General features: G+C 45.5%; 1 long non-coding RNA gene across 1 annotated transcript in view; it reads left to right on the forward strand.

Moving 5' to 3' along the window:
* The window catches only part of LOC149434182 (uncharacterized), a 34,023-nt gene extending 17,043 nt beyond the window's left edge, over positions 1 to 16,980 (forward strand). Inside the window, exons 2-3 of the long non-coding RNA XR_016308800.1 lie at positions 11,704 to 11,827; positions 16,712 to 16,980. This is a non-coding gene — a long non-coding RNA (uncharacterized LOC149434182). The remainder of the gene's footprint in view (positions 1 to 11,703; positions 11,828 to 16,711) is intronic.
* The last annotated feature ends 1,022 nt before the right edge of the window (positions 16,981 to 18,002 follow it).

The following is an 18,002-nucleotide window of genomic DNA, read 5'->3' on the forward strand; positions in this document are numbered from 1 at the left end:
ACAGTGGCTTTGAAATGACAGAGCTCAATTATTTAAGGACCCGTGGGTGTATGCCATCCGGTTCAGGTGCTTTATTCACCTTTATTCGGTCGAAATATTTTTGGATCATATCAACTGTGAACCAATGTGGATCATCTGGAGCTGTGTCAATACCATGCCCATTATGGACAAGAGCTCCCCCATGCTCCTTTGTATACTCAGAGCTGAAGAAGGTATTTAGTACATTTGCCTTCTATTTGTCCCCAGTCACCCACTCTAGATTATTTTGTAAAGGGCCTACATGTTCAGACCTGACCTTTTTACTATTAATATATTTGAAATTTTTTTTCTCATTTCTTTTGTAATCTGTTCATTTTGAATTTTTGCGTCCTTGATTTCCTTTTTATATATTCTGTTATATTCTTTGTAACATCTATACAATGATAGTGTTCCTTAATTTTTATATATTTTTTAAAGCTCTTTACTTATTATTTATAGCTTTTTTAACTTTGGACGTGAGCCTAACTTTTATTTTTAGCCCTTTATACTTATTGCCCATGGGAAAATATTTTGCAATATGTTCACATACAGTCTTTTTGAAGAACTCCCATTTCTGTTCTGTGTTCTTCCCTCCCAATCTTGGAGAGCAGCCCTCAGCCTTGGAAAATTTGCCCCCAAAAGTTGTGTTTTTATTTTTTCCTTATGTGTTGTTTACAGCTAACAACAAATGAAATCATATTATGGTCACTGCTACCCAGATGTTCTTTTATATGGACATTCGTAATAAGCCTTGCATGGTTTGACATTACCAGGTCCAGCAGAGCATCATTCCTAGTTGGGGCCTCTATGAACTGTACCATAAAATTGTACTGTAGTAGGTTTATAATTTTTTGACCTTTAACTGTTCCTGCAGTGCCAATACTCCAATATCAGGGTAGTTAAAATCCCCCATTATTATCACTGTCCCAGCCCTTATGTTTACGTTTGGTTCATTACCATTTGTTTTTCAGAGGTATTCAAGGATATTCTAAAATAATCAAATATATTCAGAAATATTCAAAAATAATATTTCAGAGCAAGTAATGTATAGAGACTTCTCTGTGACGGGCCATCCCACTCTACTAATAACTAAGAACATACCCAACCTTGAATATAAATTAGAATTAATGTTAGAACTGGAACGCAATGCATCTATCCATTTGCTCCACACCCTCTCATACTTCTAAGAGGCATTGCATTGAGCAGAAGTATATTTTTCAAATGTTACATGGTAATCCATTTCCTGGATCCAGTTCCCGAGAATAAGAGGGTTGGGTGAGACCCAACAAGAGGCTATTAGCTTACAAGCTATAAAAAGTGATCTTACAGCGGCAACTTCCTGGTCGTGATCCAAATTATTATCATTTACATACCCCAAAAGACATAGAACGTGATCTGGAATCAATGCAATATTATATACAAAATTTAATATATCTAACACTTCTAATACCGATATCATTTTGGGCACCTCCAGAACAGATGCATAAAGGAGCCAGGAGATTGAGCACATCTTACGCATTCAGGATTTTCTTTTCTGCCCAGCCTATGCAGCAGCTTCGGAGTACAAAAAGCCCTATACAGAATGAAAAGCTGGGTCACTCTGTGAGTAGAGGATATTCAAACCAATTCTGTAATATTTGATCCCATGTTTCCCCTAAGGACACATCAATCTCTGTCTCCCATCTTTGTCTACATGGAATAGTAAAATTAGAACAGTAAAAATAGTAAACTTCCAATTCACTATGGAATCTATTCACAATGACCAATGCCACCCATGTGAAAGGGCCCTAAACAACACCACAAACCACCTTAATTTTACCTTCCCCTTTGACTCTGACTTTGACTAATGCATTTCCTGGGAAAAAGGTGAACTTTTCACAAAATATCCATATTTTCAAAATTTCAGGATAATGAAAACTTTTTGTTTGACTCATCTGAATTACAAGCCGAGCAAAATACTGGAGACATCCAAATGACAAAGCAAGTAAAAGTGGAGGCCGTATGATTCAAGCAGCATGTAGCACAAATACAAATTTTCATTTATTATGACTATAGTTGGAAAGTGGCTGGATATGACTCGGGAGTCAGAGTTGCCAAATGTCTGGGGTTTCCAGAGATGGTCCTTGGGATTGATGTATGATGAGGTTTCAGAATGCTGGGTTCCTAGACTTAGTTTAGACTCCCAGTGGGTTTGGGGACTAAGTTGAGGTATTGATGTGCAGCATATTTAACCTGGTGGGAAGGTGATCAGTTACTACTTAATGTCAGCCATCAAATTTCATTAAGACTCATTTAATTCTCTGTCATATAGGCACTGAGACATTATATTAATTGCATTGTCACTTGTTAAAGTAGATGTAAACCCAAACACTAAAATCTCTTAGAAGCTTTACCATGTTTACATAATTCCGAACGTTACATAGTTACATAGTCTGGCTGAAAAAAGACAAAATTCTATCCAGTTCAACCATTAAAAAAAAAAAAAAAAAAAAAAAGTTAGAATCCTATACCCACAGTTGATCCAGAGGAAGGCAAAAAAAAACCCAGCAAAGCACGATCCAATTTGCTCCTGCAGGGGAAAAAATTCCTTCCGGATCCCCCGAGAGACAATCGGATATTCCTGGATCAACTTTACCTATAAATGTTATATCCAGTTATATTCTGTGTATCCAAGAAAGAATCCAGGATTTTTTAAAGCAATCCACTGAGCTGACCAGAACCAACTCTTGAGGGAGTCTATTCCACATTTTCTCAGCTCTCACTGTGAAGAAACCTTTCCGTGTTTGGAGATTACATTTCTTTTCCTCCAGATGTAAAGAGAGCCCCCTTGTCCTCTGTGATGACCTCAGGGTGAATAACTCTACACCGAGTTCACTATATGAACCACTGATGTATTTATACATGGAGATCATATCCCCCCTTATGTATTATACATGGTGATCATATCCCCCTTATGTATTATACATAGAGATCATATCCCCCCTTATGTATTATACATGGAGATCATATCCCCCCCTTATGTATTATACATGGAGATCATATCCCCCCTTATGTATTATACATGTTGATCATATCCCCCTTATGTATTATACATGGTGATCATATCCCCCCTTATGTATTATACATGGAGATCATATTCCCCCCTTATGTATTATACATGGAGATCATATCCCCCTTATGTATTATACATGGAGATCATATCCCCCTTATGTATTATACATGGTGATCATATCCCCCCTTATGTATTATACATGGTGATCATATCCCCCCTTATGTATTATACATGTTGATCATATCCCCCCTTATGTATTTTACATGGAGATCATATCCCCCTTATGTATTATACATGGTGATCATATCCCCCCCCCTTATGTATTACACATGGAGATCATATCCCCCCTTATGTATTATACATGGTGATCATATCCCCCCTTATTTATTATACATGGAGATCATATCCCCCCTTATGTATTATACATGGAGATCATATCCCCCTTATGTATTATACATGGTGATCATATCCCCCCCCTTATGTATTATACATGGAGATCATATCCCCCCTTATGTATTATACATGGTGATCATATCCCCCTTTATGTATTATACATGTTGATCATATCCCCCCTTATGTATTATACATGGAGATCATATCCCCCCTTATGTATTATACATGGAGATCATATCCCCCCTCATGTATTATACATGGAGATCATATCCCCCCTCATGTATTATACATGGTGATCATATCCCCCCTCATGTATTATACATGGTGATCATATCCCCCCTCATGCATTATACATGGAGATCATATCCCCCTGTCAGGGCTCCCAGGTATGACCAGAGGTGTGTGACTGATGCAGGGAAACGCAGACTTCAGATATGTGATAAACAATACAATTTATTAACACTAACCATACAAACATAAACGCAGTGCAATACTAAACATAATACAGTGCAAACAAACCAAACCAAACCACCCACAGATAACAGTACATACAAGCAAGCGTCGTCAGGCAGGCCGGGTCAATATCAATTGGGCAGGTAGGTACAGGGGGAGCAAGCAGAGAATGGTCGGGGTCACAGGCCAGGTTCAGCAGGTAGCAAGCAGCGTAGTACAGAGGGTCAGGCAGAGGGACAGAAACAGGATGCAGGACAGATACAGGGCCCAGGACAAACACAACACCAAGGCAGAGTCTGTGGGTCTGGCCATCCCTTAAATACCCCAGCATCATCAGTTCCAGGTGTTAGCTGGCTGAAAGGTTGAGTCTCTGATTGCTGGGAGCACCCGCTGGCCAGCCCTGGTACTGCAGATCAAAAGGCAGGTGAGTCCCACCATTGCTGGCCAGTCCATTCCTAACAGTACCCCCCCCCCCAAGGAGCGGCCTCAGGACGCTCCAAACAGTCCTAGCTGGGCAAAATGTTCCACCGCCCGGGTCTGGTAACTGGCGGGATATCAAAGACTGGCACACCGGGCAGGACTCCGGGCAGCGGCACACCGGGCTGGACTCCGGGCAGAGGCACACCGGGCAGAGGCACACCGGGCAGAGGCACACCGGGCAGAGGCACACCGGGCAGAGGCACACCGGGCAGAGGCACATCGGGCAGAGGCACATCGGGCAGGACTCCGGGCAGAGGCACATCGGGCAGAGGCACATCGGGCAGGACTCCGGGCAGAGGCACATCGGGCAGGACTCCGGGCAGAGGCACATCGGGCAGGACTCCGGGCAGAGGCACATCGGATTACCAGGCGAAGCAGCAGGCACCGGGCCCCCGGGCGGAGCAGCAGGCACCGGGCCCCCGGGCGGAGCAGCAGGCACCGGGCCCCCGGGCGGGGCGACATGCATCGGGCCCCCGGGCGGAGCAGCAGGCACCGGGCCCCCGGGCGGAGCAGCAGGCACCGGGCCCCCGGGCGGGGCGACCGGGCCCCCGGGCGGGGCAGCAGGCACCGGGCCCCCGGGCGGAGCAGCAGGCACCGGGCCCCCGGGCGGGGCGACAGGCACCGGGCCCCCGGGCGGGGCGGCAGGCATCGGGCCCCCGGGCGGGGCGGCAGGCATCGGGCCCCCGGGCGGGGCGGCAGGCATCGGGCCCCCGGGCGGGGCGCCATGCACCGGGCCTTCAGGCGGGGCGACAGGCATCGTGCCCCCAGGCGGGGCGACAGGCATCGTGCCCCCAGGCGGGGCGGCGGGCGCCGGACCCCCAGGCGGAGCGACAGGTCTCGGGCCCTCAGGCGGAGCGGCGGGCGCCGGACCCCCAGGCGGAGCGACAGGTCTCGGGCCCTCAGGCGGAGCGGCGGGCGCCGGACCCCCAGGCGGAGCGACAGGTCTCGGGCCCTCAGGCGGAGCGGCGGGCGCCGGACCCCCAGGCGGAGCGACAGGTCTCGGGCCCTCAGGCGGAGCGGCGGGCGCCGGACCCCCAGGCGGAGCGACAGGTCTCTGGCCCTCAGGCGGAGCGGCGGGCGCCGGACCCCCAGGCGGAGCTACAGGTCTCGGGCCCTCAGGCGGAGCGGCGGGCGCCGGACCCCCAGGAGGAGCGACAGGTCTCGGGCCCTCAAGCGGAGCGGCGGGCGCCGGACCCCCAGGCGGAGCGACAGGTCTCGGACCCTCAGGCGGAGTGGCGGGCGCCGGACCCCCAGGCGGAACGACAGGTCTCAGGCCCCCAGGCGGGGCGGCGGGCACCGAGTCACCAGGCACAACCGTGGGCTCCGAGTCAACTGGTATGACCGCGGGCACTGGGTCAGACATTGGATCGTCTGGCTGGACAGCGGGCACTGGGTCACCAGGCATCAGGTCATTTGGCTCGACAGCGGGCACCGCGTCATCTGGCAAGGCAGTGGGCTCCGAGTCAACAGGCACGACAGTGAGCACCGGGTCATCAGGTACCGGATTGTCTGGCTCGACAGCGGGCATCGGGTCACCAGGTATGACAGCGGGCACTGGGTCACCAGGCATCAGGTCATTTGGCTCGACAGCGGGCACCGGATCAGGTACCGAATCATCTGGATCAACAGCGGGCATCGAGTCAACTGGCCTAATAGGATCGTCAGGCTGGATCAGTTCATCATGCTGGGTAGAGGCATCAGGCTGAATGCCGGCGTCCGGCTGAGTAGAGGCTTCAGGCCGAGTAGAGGCTTCAGGCCGAGTAGAGGCTTCAGGCCGAGTAGAGGCATCAGGCCGAGTAGAGGCATCAGGCCGAGTAGAGGCTTCAGGCCGAGTAGAGGCATCAGGCCGAGTAGAGGCTTCAGGCCGAGTAGAGGCATCAGGCCGAGTAGAGGCTTCAGGCCGAGTAGAGGCATCAGGCCGAGTAGAGGCATCAGGCCGAGTAGAGGCTTCAGGCCGAGTAGAGGCATCAGGCCGAGTAGAGGCTTCAGGCCGAGTAGAGGCATCAGGCCGAGTAGAGGCATCAGGCCGAGTAGAGGCTTCAGGCCGAGTAGAGGCATCAGGCCGAGTAGAGGCATCAGGCCGAGTAGAGGCATCAGGCCGAGTAGAGGCTTCAGGCCGAGTAGAGGCTTCAGGCCGAGTAGAGGCATCAGGCCGAGTAGAGGCATCAGGCCGAGTAGAGGCTTCAGGCCGAGTAGAGGCATCAGGCTGAAGAGAGGCATCAGGCTGCATACAGGCATCAGGCTGAAGAGAGGCATCAGGCTGCATACAGGCATCAGGCTGAGTAGAGGCTTCAGGCTGAGTAGAGGCTTCAGGCTGAGTAGAGGCTTCAGGCTGAACCACGGAAGGCAGGCTCACCGGTTTGGATACTGGCAGGATGGTATTGGTTGGAAAGAATTTTCGCTTTTTTCTGGTTTTAACTACTGGAGCACTGCAAGTAAACGCAGGTCTGCAAACGAATGGAGCAGCTGGAGACAGAGAAGAACTGGAGGATGGAACAAGAGAGGGAGCAGTTGCTACAGAGGGCTCTTTTACAGGGTTAAAGGCAGGATAGGTGCAGCGAGTGGGAACAGGGTACTGACATGCGGTAGATAGCAGGGCAGGAGGAGCTGTTGGGAATGCAGGAATAGAGTTTTGAGGAAATAGATTAGAAGCAGGACTGGGTTTTTGTAAGCTGACTGAGGCTGGGTGCAACAAGTCTGTCCATGTCTGCAGTATGGGTTGAACAAAGCTGAGCTTACACAAAGCCTGTCTGGTCAATGACTGTACTGCGTTTATACAATCTCTTAGTACCTGTGGTGAACATGTGGAATAACGCTCCAGAAAGTAACCCACATCATCCTCTAATAACCACACCAGGGACTCTACCTGGTCTGCACTAAATGGTGGCAAAAATTCATCCCTGCATTCGGGGGTACCAGATGAAACCAACTCTGCACAAACCTCAATCAAAGGCTGCACCTCAGAGAACTCTGTGCCCTGATCTACTAGAACATGAGCGAGCCGTATACATTCTAGCAGTTCATCCCGGGTATACTCCTTCAGAGTTTGATAAGCATACTCCCTGTCATCAAACACTAGCAGATATAAATATTCAACCTCATCAAGATCCATCCTTCCCATCAACAAGCCAAGATGGCTTCCCTGTGCAGCCACTTCTGGTCAGGATTGGCCTTGGTGTAATGTCAGGGCTCCCAGGTATGACCAGAGGTGTGTGACTGATGCAGGGAAACGCAGACTTCAGATATGTGATAAACAATACAATTTATTAACACTAACCATACAAACATAAACGCAGTGCAATACTAAACATAATACAGTGCAAACAAACCAAACCAAACCACCCACAGATAACAGTACATACAAGCAAGCGTCGTCAGGCAGGCCGGGTCAATATCAATTGGGCAGGTAGGTACAGGGGGAGCAAGCAGAGAATGGTCGGGGTCACAGGCCAGGTTCAGCAGGTAGCAAGCAGCGTAGTACAGAGGGTCAGGCAGAGGGATGGTCAGGGTCACAAGCCAGAGATCAAAACAGGTAACAAGCAGCGTAGTACAGAGGGTCAGGCAGAGGGACAGAAACAGGATGCAGGACAGATACAGGGCCCAGGACAAACACAACACCAAGGCAGAGTCTGTGGGTCTGGCCATCCCTTAAATACCCCAGCATCATCAGTTCCAGGTGTTAGCTGGCTGAAAGGTTGAGTCTCTGATTGCTGGGAGCACCCGCTGGCCAGCCCTGGTACTGCAGATCAAAAGGCAGGTGAGTCCCACCATTGCTGGCCAGTCCATTCCTAACACCCCCCTTATGTATTATACATGGAGATCATATCCCCCCTTATGTATTATACATGGAGATCATATCCCCCTTATGTATTATACATGGAGATCATATCCCCCCTTATGTATTATACATGGGTATCATATCCCCCCTTATGTATTTATACATGGAGATCATATCCCCCCTTATGTATTATACATGGAGATCATATCCCCCTTATGTATTATACATGGAGATCATATCCCCCTTATGTATTATACATGGAGATCATATCCCCCCTTATGTATTATACATGGAGATCATATCCCCCCTTATGTATTATACATGGAGATCATATCCCCCCTTATGTATTATACATGGAGATCATATCCCCCCTTATGTATTATACATGGAGATCATACCCCCCCTTATGTATTATACATGGAGATCATATCCCCCTTATGTATTATACATGGAGATCATATCCCCCCTTATGTATTATACATGGAGATCATATCCCCCTTATGTATTATACATGGAGATCATATCCCCCCTTATGTATTATACATGGAGATCATATCCCCCTTATGTATTATACATGGAGATCATATCCACCCTTATGTATTATACATGGAGATCATATCCCCCTTTATGTATTATACACGGAGATCATATCCCCCCTTATGTATTATACATGGAGATCATATCCCCCCTTATGTATTATACATGGAGATCATATCCCCCCTTATGTATTATACATGGTGATCATATCCCCCCTTATGTATTATACATGGAGATCATATCCCCCCTTATGTATTATACATGGAGATCATACCCCCCCTTATGTATTATACATGGAGATCATATCCCCCTTATGTATTATACATGGAGATCATATCCACCCTTATGTATTATACATGGAGATCATATCCCCCTTTATGTATTATACATGGAGATCATATCCCCCCTTATGTATTATACATGGAGATCATATCCCCCCTTATGTATTATACATGGAGATCATATCCCCCCTTATGTATTATACATGGAGATCATATCCCCCCTTATGTATTATACATGGTGATCATATCCCCCCTTATGTATTATACATGGAGATCATATCCCCCCTTATGTATTATACATGTTGATCATATCCCCCCTTATGTATTATACATGGTGATCATATCCCCCCTTAATCTCCTCTTCTCAAGAGAGAATAAATTCAGTTCCTCTAATCTTTCCTCATAGCTGAGCTCCTCCATGCCTCTTATCAGTTTGGTTGCCCTTCTCTGTGCTTTCTCCAGTTCCCCAATGTTCTTTTTGTGAATTGGTGCCCAAAACTGAACTGCATATTCCAGATGAGGTCTTACTAATGATTTGTACCGGGGTAATATGATATCTCTCTCTCTGGAGTCTATACCTCTTTTAATACAAGAGAGGATTTTGCTCACTTTAGAACCCGCAGCTTGGCATTGCATGCCATTATTAAGCTTATGATCTACCAGAACCCCCAGATCCTTCTCCACCATGGATTCCCCCAGTTGCTTCTAATATATTTAACTCTGCAGCTTTCATTAAAATAATACCTGGTGTTTTTGCTTGTTTAATGACTTCCAACACTCAGGTATCCAATAAAGACTAGAAGTGGCTGTTTCAGCACACTTTATACAGGCATGGTCCATTGTAGCCATCATCACAATACCCTCTCCCTGATGTCATGCAGCCATCACTGGAGTCCATGTAGATAGTTGGTGACTGCAAGGAGGCTGCAATAGATCAGCAGCGTTGAGATGCAGCAAACGATGAAACCAAAGTGACAGAGATTGTATAGAAAAAATAATCTTGGCAACTCTTTATGATCCACAGTGCTTCTGCAAACTCAATGGTATTTGTTTAGCGTTTACATCTACTTCAATGTATAGCGGCATCGGGAATTCACATTTATATATGTTAATATCGTACTGGCACTTTGTGGTGTATTGAGGGGTATATTGGTTATATGGGAGTGCAGCATTTGGTATTATTTATATAATAGGTGGGGTATTTGTACAGTTGCAAGAAAAAGTATGTGAATCCCTTGGGATTACGTGGAGTTTTGCATGAATTGGGCATAAAATGTGCTCTGAACGTCATCTAATTCACAATAGAAGAACACAGTCTGCTGAACATAATACTACACAAACATTAGATGTTGCCATGGTTTAATTGCACATAACATGTAAACATTCCCAGTGCAGGGAGGAAAAAGTATGTGAGGCCCTAGCTTAATGACTTCTCCCAGAGCTAATTGGAGCCAGGAGTGAGCCAACCTTGACTCCAATACGCCTTCTGGAGTGGCCCAGTCAGAGTCCTGACCTCAACCCGATTGAAATGCTGTGGCATGACCTTAAGAGAGCGATTCACACCAGACATCCCAAGAATATTGCTACACTGAAACAGTTTTGTGAAGAGGAGTGGTCCAAAATGACTCCAGATCGTTGTGCAGGTCTGATCTGCAACTACAGGAAACGTTTGGTTGAGGTTATTGCTGCCAAAGGAGGGTCAACCAGTTATTAAGTTCAAAGGTTCACATACTTTTTCCTCCCTGCACTGTGAATGTTTACATGTTATGTGCAATTAAACCATGGCAACATCTAATGTTTGTGTAGTATTATGTTCAGCAGACTGTGTTCTTCTATTGTTGTGACTTAGATGATGTTCAGAGCACATTTTATGCCCAATTCATGCAAAACTCCACGTAATCCCAAGGGGTTCACATACTTTTTCTTGGAACTGTACATCTACTTCAATGTATAGCGGCATTGGGAATTCACATTTATATATGTTAATATCGTACTGGCACTTTGTGGTGTATTGAGGGGTATATTGGTTATATGTGAGTGCAGCATTTGGTATTGTTTATGTAATAGGTGGGATATTTGTATGCCAAGCAGCTGAGACACCTATACCAGAGGGGCAGTGTGGCCAAGTCAAGGGCCCAAAAGGACTACTAATCTGGCCAATGGGCTTTTGCAACAAGCCACTGGAGATTGGAGTACACACACCATGGTCAAATCTGAAGATTATTTGTTGCAAACACAGAGCACCAAGCCCAAAACACCAGTCACAACTATTCCTGAGGACCATTGCAGATCAATGCAGCATAGGTAGGTCTTCCAGTAAGGCTATTGGCAATGTCAATGAGGTGGAAGCACTCAGCTCACCTTGAAGAGCTCATAATCAGTTAATAAGGACTTGTAGACAAGAATGACTACACGGTGCACTTGGCACAGGTTCCATGCTCTTTTTGACTTTCTCATAGTGGTTGGCCAGTAGGTACCTGGTACACAAATAGATATGAGATTGTCACTTGAACCTGTTGAAATTGGCTGGAGCAGGTGACTATTGAAGAATTTTTCTACTTGATGGCGATTGTTTGTCAGCCTTTTTCTTTTCTGTACTTTGTTCATAAAACTCAAACTAATAAAACAAAGATTACACATAATTTTTCTATTTGATATCATGTTATCTTACTTCGTTTTGACCTGGGCACTCTGTATCTTTATTCCCACAGCGGGCAGCAGCAAGGACATTGAGTTGTCTCTCTGGATGTGTGGCAATCACCAGGGCTATTGCCGTCGCTACTGTTTTTCTCATGAGAACTTTGTGGGAGCTTTTGGCTGTCCTCGGAAATTCAGGTATCCTAATGCTTCCTTGGCTTTTAGAACAGTATTTGATATACGAAATAAAACAAAATACTCAGTGAGCGCTTGGTGGTAGTAGCAGCTAAAAGCACGAAAAAGGCAACCAAAATAAAACCTCATAAAATATTGTAAAAGAAAGTGCAGTGCTAAAGATAGAAACAGACAAGTGATTTCAATCCATAGGGTAAGCTGAATGAATAATCCCAGTAAAAACAATGTATAAATTGGTGACAGTCTGTGATAAGTCATGGATACAGGAGATATTGGTGACTGTAGGTTCCAGGTGGCGAGGTGATAGAATGGTTAAAATACGCACTCACCAGATGCGTATCTTATTATACGCATATAATCAATATCCAGAGGTCCCCCTCATGGGATGGGACTCTTTAGACCAATACCAAGAGGGGGAGAGTCCGTTATAAGCCCTCATGGGATGGGATGGATGAACTGCCCCGCTTTTTAATGGACTCTCCCCCTCTTGGTCTCTGACCCGGTGTGTTCGGTCCTCCGCCTCCTATCCCCCCCCCTCCGTCTTATTGTATGGAGGACCCGAGCGGCGGCTTCATGTTCTGGCCCAGGCTGTGACCCGCTCCTCGCCATTCACCTCTCCCCTCTGTATGTCGCAGAGGACCGACATAGACAGAACAATAAAGCAGACACAGCTTCCAGCACATGCCTTATCCTGAGGAGGGAAGCCTTCACCTGGTTATTTAATCCTGATGAGGCCCTACAAGTCCAGCAGATTATAGCTTGATGACACCTGTTCCGGAGACAGAACGACAGCTGCAGAGTCTAATACACACATGCGCATTGCCTATGCGCGGTCGGTGAGTGCGCATTTCTGCCATTGCTTCTGGATTTTGTATAGCTGTATCATTATATCAATCGAAATATTTGATGAACATTTGATATCGAATTTTCATGATCAAATTTTTTTTGGACCGGACTTTCTACTTATCGATTTTTAGCGTTGCACTTTATATATTTATTGTCACCATTTTATACATTGTTTTTACTGGGATTATTCATTCAGTTTACCCTATGGATTGAAATCATTTGTCTGTTTCTATCTTTAGCGCTGCACTTTCTTTTACAGTATTTGATATACACTCCAGTCAAACATGGACAGATATTAATCAGAACCCCATAGTTATCTCCATTATCTTTAAAAATTAGGTACTTGATACTATTGTGCACATATGGGAGCTAGGAGACAGTATGTGCTAATTGCATGGGGTCAGGCCGTTGACCGAGGAGGAACTCTCAGATCTCTGAAAGAGAAGTAAACCGGCACCATTAAAATTCAAGATTGGATATTCCATATGTCGCAATGGCCTATTTGGAACTGTCTGTCTTTGAACTCATATAGAAGATACACCTTACCGGCTAAGTGGCCCCAAATTCTACTTATTATGCTCCTGTCTGTTCTATTCACTAAGCTCCCAGGGTTCCCATTATGTTCATTTTTTGGGGTCTGAGAAGAGGCTGCAGAGCCACCAGAAGCACAAATAAAAACAGCTGAAGTCTGCTGCATTGTATTTCTTTTTAAATCAGAATTAAGGCAATCTAAATGAATTTTCTGCTTTTAGCTCATTTCCTCAGTTTTTCTAGGCATTTCACTGACATGCTTTCTGTGTTAGATGGACATTATGGGGACAATTTCACCCCCTGACGTCTTATATTTCTTGGTGACTCTGGCACTTTTGGTCAAAGTTCAAGTTTCCCTCATCACCACCATGCAGTCTCTTTTCTGCTGCTACATTCCTTACTATATAAAATAAACATAAGATCCAAAAAAGAGAAATGGTCAAAAAAATGATTGGTTATATTTAGGGTATACATGGTGGTGGATAAACGTTGGCTCTTTCATTTAATTTTTATATCCCAGGGAATTCAGCAAAAATGTGCCAGGAGATTAGAGCTGTCCCTGAATCAGAGTCCCTGGTGCAAAGAGCAATGGCTTACCTTAAATCTTCATTAAACCTCCCTGAAACACTAATAATAACCCCCAACACTAACCTTACTTCACGTCTTCACCCTAACACTAACTATTTATGTAACCTTCATACTGGTTTACCCTGTACCATCTTGTAACCTTCATACTAATGCCCCTTGTGACCTTCACAGCAAACCTCCATAACAGTGACCCTTCCTGTATCCCTCATATTAACCTTTTCTGTAACCTTTACACTAACCCCCTGTAAGCATCACACTAACTTTCCCAATACCCCCAACACTAACCCACCCTGTAACCCTAACACAAATGCTGTCATTCTAACACTTACCCTTCCTACAAACCTAACACAGACCCTTCCTGTAACCCTAACACTAACACCCATGAAACCCTCAAACTAACCCTTCTTACAAACCTAACACAGACCCTTCCTGTAACCCTAACACTAACACCCCTGAAACCCTCAAACTAACCCGTCCTACAAACCTAACACTGACCCTTCCTGTAACCCTCATATGAACCCTCTCTGTGACCGTAACACTAACACCCCTGAAACCCTCAAACTAACCCTTCCTGTAACCCTAACACTAAATCAAATTGTAACTCTAACACTAACCCCTCCTATAACCTTAACACTAATACCTTTGAAACCTTCAAACTAACCCTTCCTGTAACCTCAACAGTAATGCTTTCTGTAATCCTAACACTAACCCTCCATGTAGCCGTAACACTAACACCCCTGAAAACCTCAAACTAACCCTTCCTGTAACCTCAACACTAATCCTTTCTATAACCCTAACACTAACCCAACCTGTAACCCTAACACTAACCCTTCCTATAACCAAAACACTAACCCTCCCTGTAGCCGTAACACTAACACCCCTAAAACCCTCATATTAACCCTTCCTGTAACCTCAACAGTAAGCTTTTCTGTAACCCTAACACTAACCACCCTGCAACTGTAACAAAATGCTTTCTGTGATCCTAACACTAACCCTTCCTACCAACCTAGCACTGACCCTTCCTGTAACCCTCATATGAACCCTCCCTGTGACCGTAACACTAACACCCCTGAAAACCTCAAACTAACCCTTCCAGTAACCCTAACACTAAATCAATCTGTAACTAACCCGTCCTATAACCTTAACACTAACACCCCTGAAAACCTCAAACTAACCCTTCCTGTAACGTCAACACTAATCATTTCTATAACCCTAACACTAAACCTGTAACCCTATCACTAACCCTTCCTATAACCGTAACACCAACCTTCCCCGTAGCCATGACACTAGCACCCCTGAAACCCTTACACCAACCCTCCCTGTAACCTCAACAGTAAGCTTTTCTGTAACCCTAACACTAACCACCCTGCAACTGTAACAAAATGCTTTCTGTGATCCTAACACTAACCCTTCCTACCAACCTAGCACTGACCCTTCCTGTAACCCTCATATGAACCCTCCCTGTGACCGTAACACTAACACCCCTGAAAACCTCAAACTAACCCTTCCAGTAACCCTAACACTAAATCAATCTGTAACTAACCCATCCTATAACCTTAACACTAACACCCCTGAAAACCTCAAACTAACCCTTCCAGTAACCCTAACACTAAATCAATCTGTAACTAACCCATCCTATAACCTTAACACTAACACCCCTGAAAACCTCAAACTAACCCTTCCTGTAACGTCAACACTAATCATTTCTATAACCCTAACACTAAACCTGTAACCCTATCACTAACCCTTCCTATAACCGTAACACCAACCTTCCCCGTAGCCATGACACTAGCACCCCTGAAACCCTTACACCAACCCTCCCTGTAACCTCAACACTAAGCTTTTCTGTAACCCTAACACTAACCCACCCTGCAACGTTAACAAAATGTTTTCTGTAATCCTAACACTAATCCTTCCAAAAACCTAGCACTGACCCTTCCTGTAACCCTCATATGAACCCTCTCCGTGACCATAACACTAACACCCCTGAAACCCTCACACCAACCCTCCCTGTAACCTCAACACTAAGCTTTTCTGTAACCCTAACACTAACCCACCCTGCAACGTTAACAAAATGTTTTCTGTAATCCTAACACTAATCCTTCCAAAAACCTAGCACTGACCCTTCCTGTAACCCTCATATGAACCCTCTCCGTGACCATAACACTAACACCCCTGAAACCCTCACACCAACCCTCCCTGTAACCTCAACACTAAGCTTTTCTGTAACCCTAACACTAACCCACCCTGCAATGTTAACAAAATGCTTTCTGTAATCCTAACACTAATCCTTCCAAAAACCTTGCACTGACCCTTCCTGTAACCCTCATATAAACCATCAAATGAACCATTCCAGTAACCTCAACACTAATCCTTTCTGTGACCCTAACACTAACTCTTTCTATAACCTTAACACTAACATCCTTGAAACCCTCAAACTAACCCTTCCGGTAACCTCAACACTAAGCCTTCTGTGACCCTAACACTAACTCTTTCTATAACCTTAACACTAACATCCTTGAAACCCTCAAACTAACCCTTCCGGTAACCTCAACACTAAGCCTTCTGTGACCCTAACACTAACTCTTTCTATAACCTTAACACTAACATCCTTGAAACCCTCAAACTAACCCTTCCGGTAACCTCAACACTAAGCCTTCTGTGACCCTAACACTAACTCTTTCTATAACCTTAACACTAACATCCTTGAAACCCTCAAACTAACCCTTCCGGTAACCTCAACACTAAGCCTTCTGTGACCCTAACACTAACTCTTTCTATAACCTCAACACTAACTCTCCCTGTAATCCTCACACTAACCCTCCTTAATGTAGTATGCTAGATTCTATTGTTTTGGGAAAAGAAGATGATGCAAATTAGAATATGCGCTGTGGTGGTAATATATTTATCTTGTTGTTCTAGATGCTGTGTTCCTGGAAAATAACTGGGTATTGTCCAGCATAAAACAATTATGATCACTGATCCAGTATGAGGTGTTTATTATTACTGCACCAGCAAAAAAGTGAAACACGGGAAGACATGATCAAGAAGTCCCATCCATTGACCACATTACGGCTTCGCTATCTTCTCCACTATCCAATGCAATGTCCACTTTACAATCCCTCCATAATGTGAATACATCTTGCACTGTTTCCATGCTGTAAACTGTAGTAAACGTTATTTATTCTAAACCTTCTTATGTCATTTTTCTATCAATTTTATTTTGTTGATTTTAATCTTGATTTCAGAGATATCGTCTTATTCATATCACACGCTGTATCCAGGAGCGGACTGACCAAAAAGCCCTTTGGAAGTGGCAAAACACATTGACGCGACTTACAGTTCCTGGCTATATGAGTGATGTCACGTCCGGAGAGTGGAGTGCACACGAACCAATGGTGTTCCGGGAACATAAAGCGACACCACACCTCTGTACAATTTTTTTTGTTCTGCTTGCTTGCATCCTCCTCCCCTCTGCTGCCACATTTGGCACTTTTTTAGGGGTAGCAGAGATATGGTTTTGACAGGTACCTGCTCCCACTTCCGGTCAGATGCTCTGCGGTGATCTGTACCTAAAGTTCAGCGCCCCCTCCTTTCCCCACAGCCTTCTGGGCAGGGGCGGACTGACCAAAAATCCCTTTGGAAGTGGCAAAACGCATTGACGCGACTTACAGTTCCTGGCTAAAGGAGTGACGTCCCGTCCGGAGAGTGGAGTGCACACGAACCAATGGTGTTCCGGGAACATAAAGCGACACCACACCTCTGTACAATTTTAAATGCAATTCAGGTTTTGAAAAATGTGAGTGTGATTTTAATCAATTTTAAATAAATAAAATAATATTCTATGAGAGTTCTCTCCCCACCTCTGGTTTTTTTGTTCTGCTTGTTTGCATCCTCCTCCCCTCTGCTGCCACATTTGGCACTTTTTTAGGGGTATCAGAGATATGGTTTTGACAGGTACCTGCTCCCACTTCCGGTCAGATGCTCTGTGGTGATCTGTACCTAAAGTTCCTTTCCCCGCAGCCTTCTGGGCAGGGGCGGACTGACCATTTGGAAACTCAGGCACTGCCCGGGGGCACCATGAGATACCTCTGGTACCTTTTTCATAGGCTTTTTTGAGTTTGGGCAAGGGCACAGGGGCCCATGATCCCCTATTGCCCGGGGGCCCCATGAGTTGTCAGTCCGCCCCTAGCTGTATCAGACACAGGGGTTC

The sequence above is a fragment of the Staurois parvus genome, unplaced genomic scaffold (genome assembly GCF_062004578.1).
Source record: "Staurois parvus isolate SC_StPar_1 unplaced genomic scaffold, SC_StPar_1.0 ptg001810l, whole genome shotgun sequence".
In the NCBI taxonomy this organism is placed as follows: Eukaryota; Metazoa; Chordata; class Amphibia; order Anura; family Ranidae; genus Staurois; species Staurois parvus.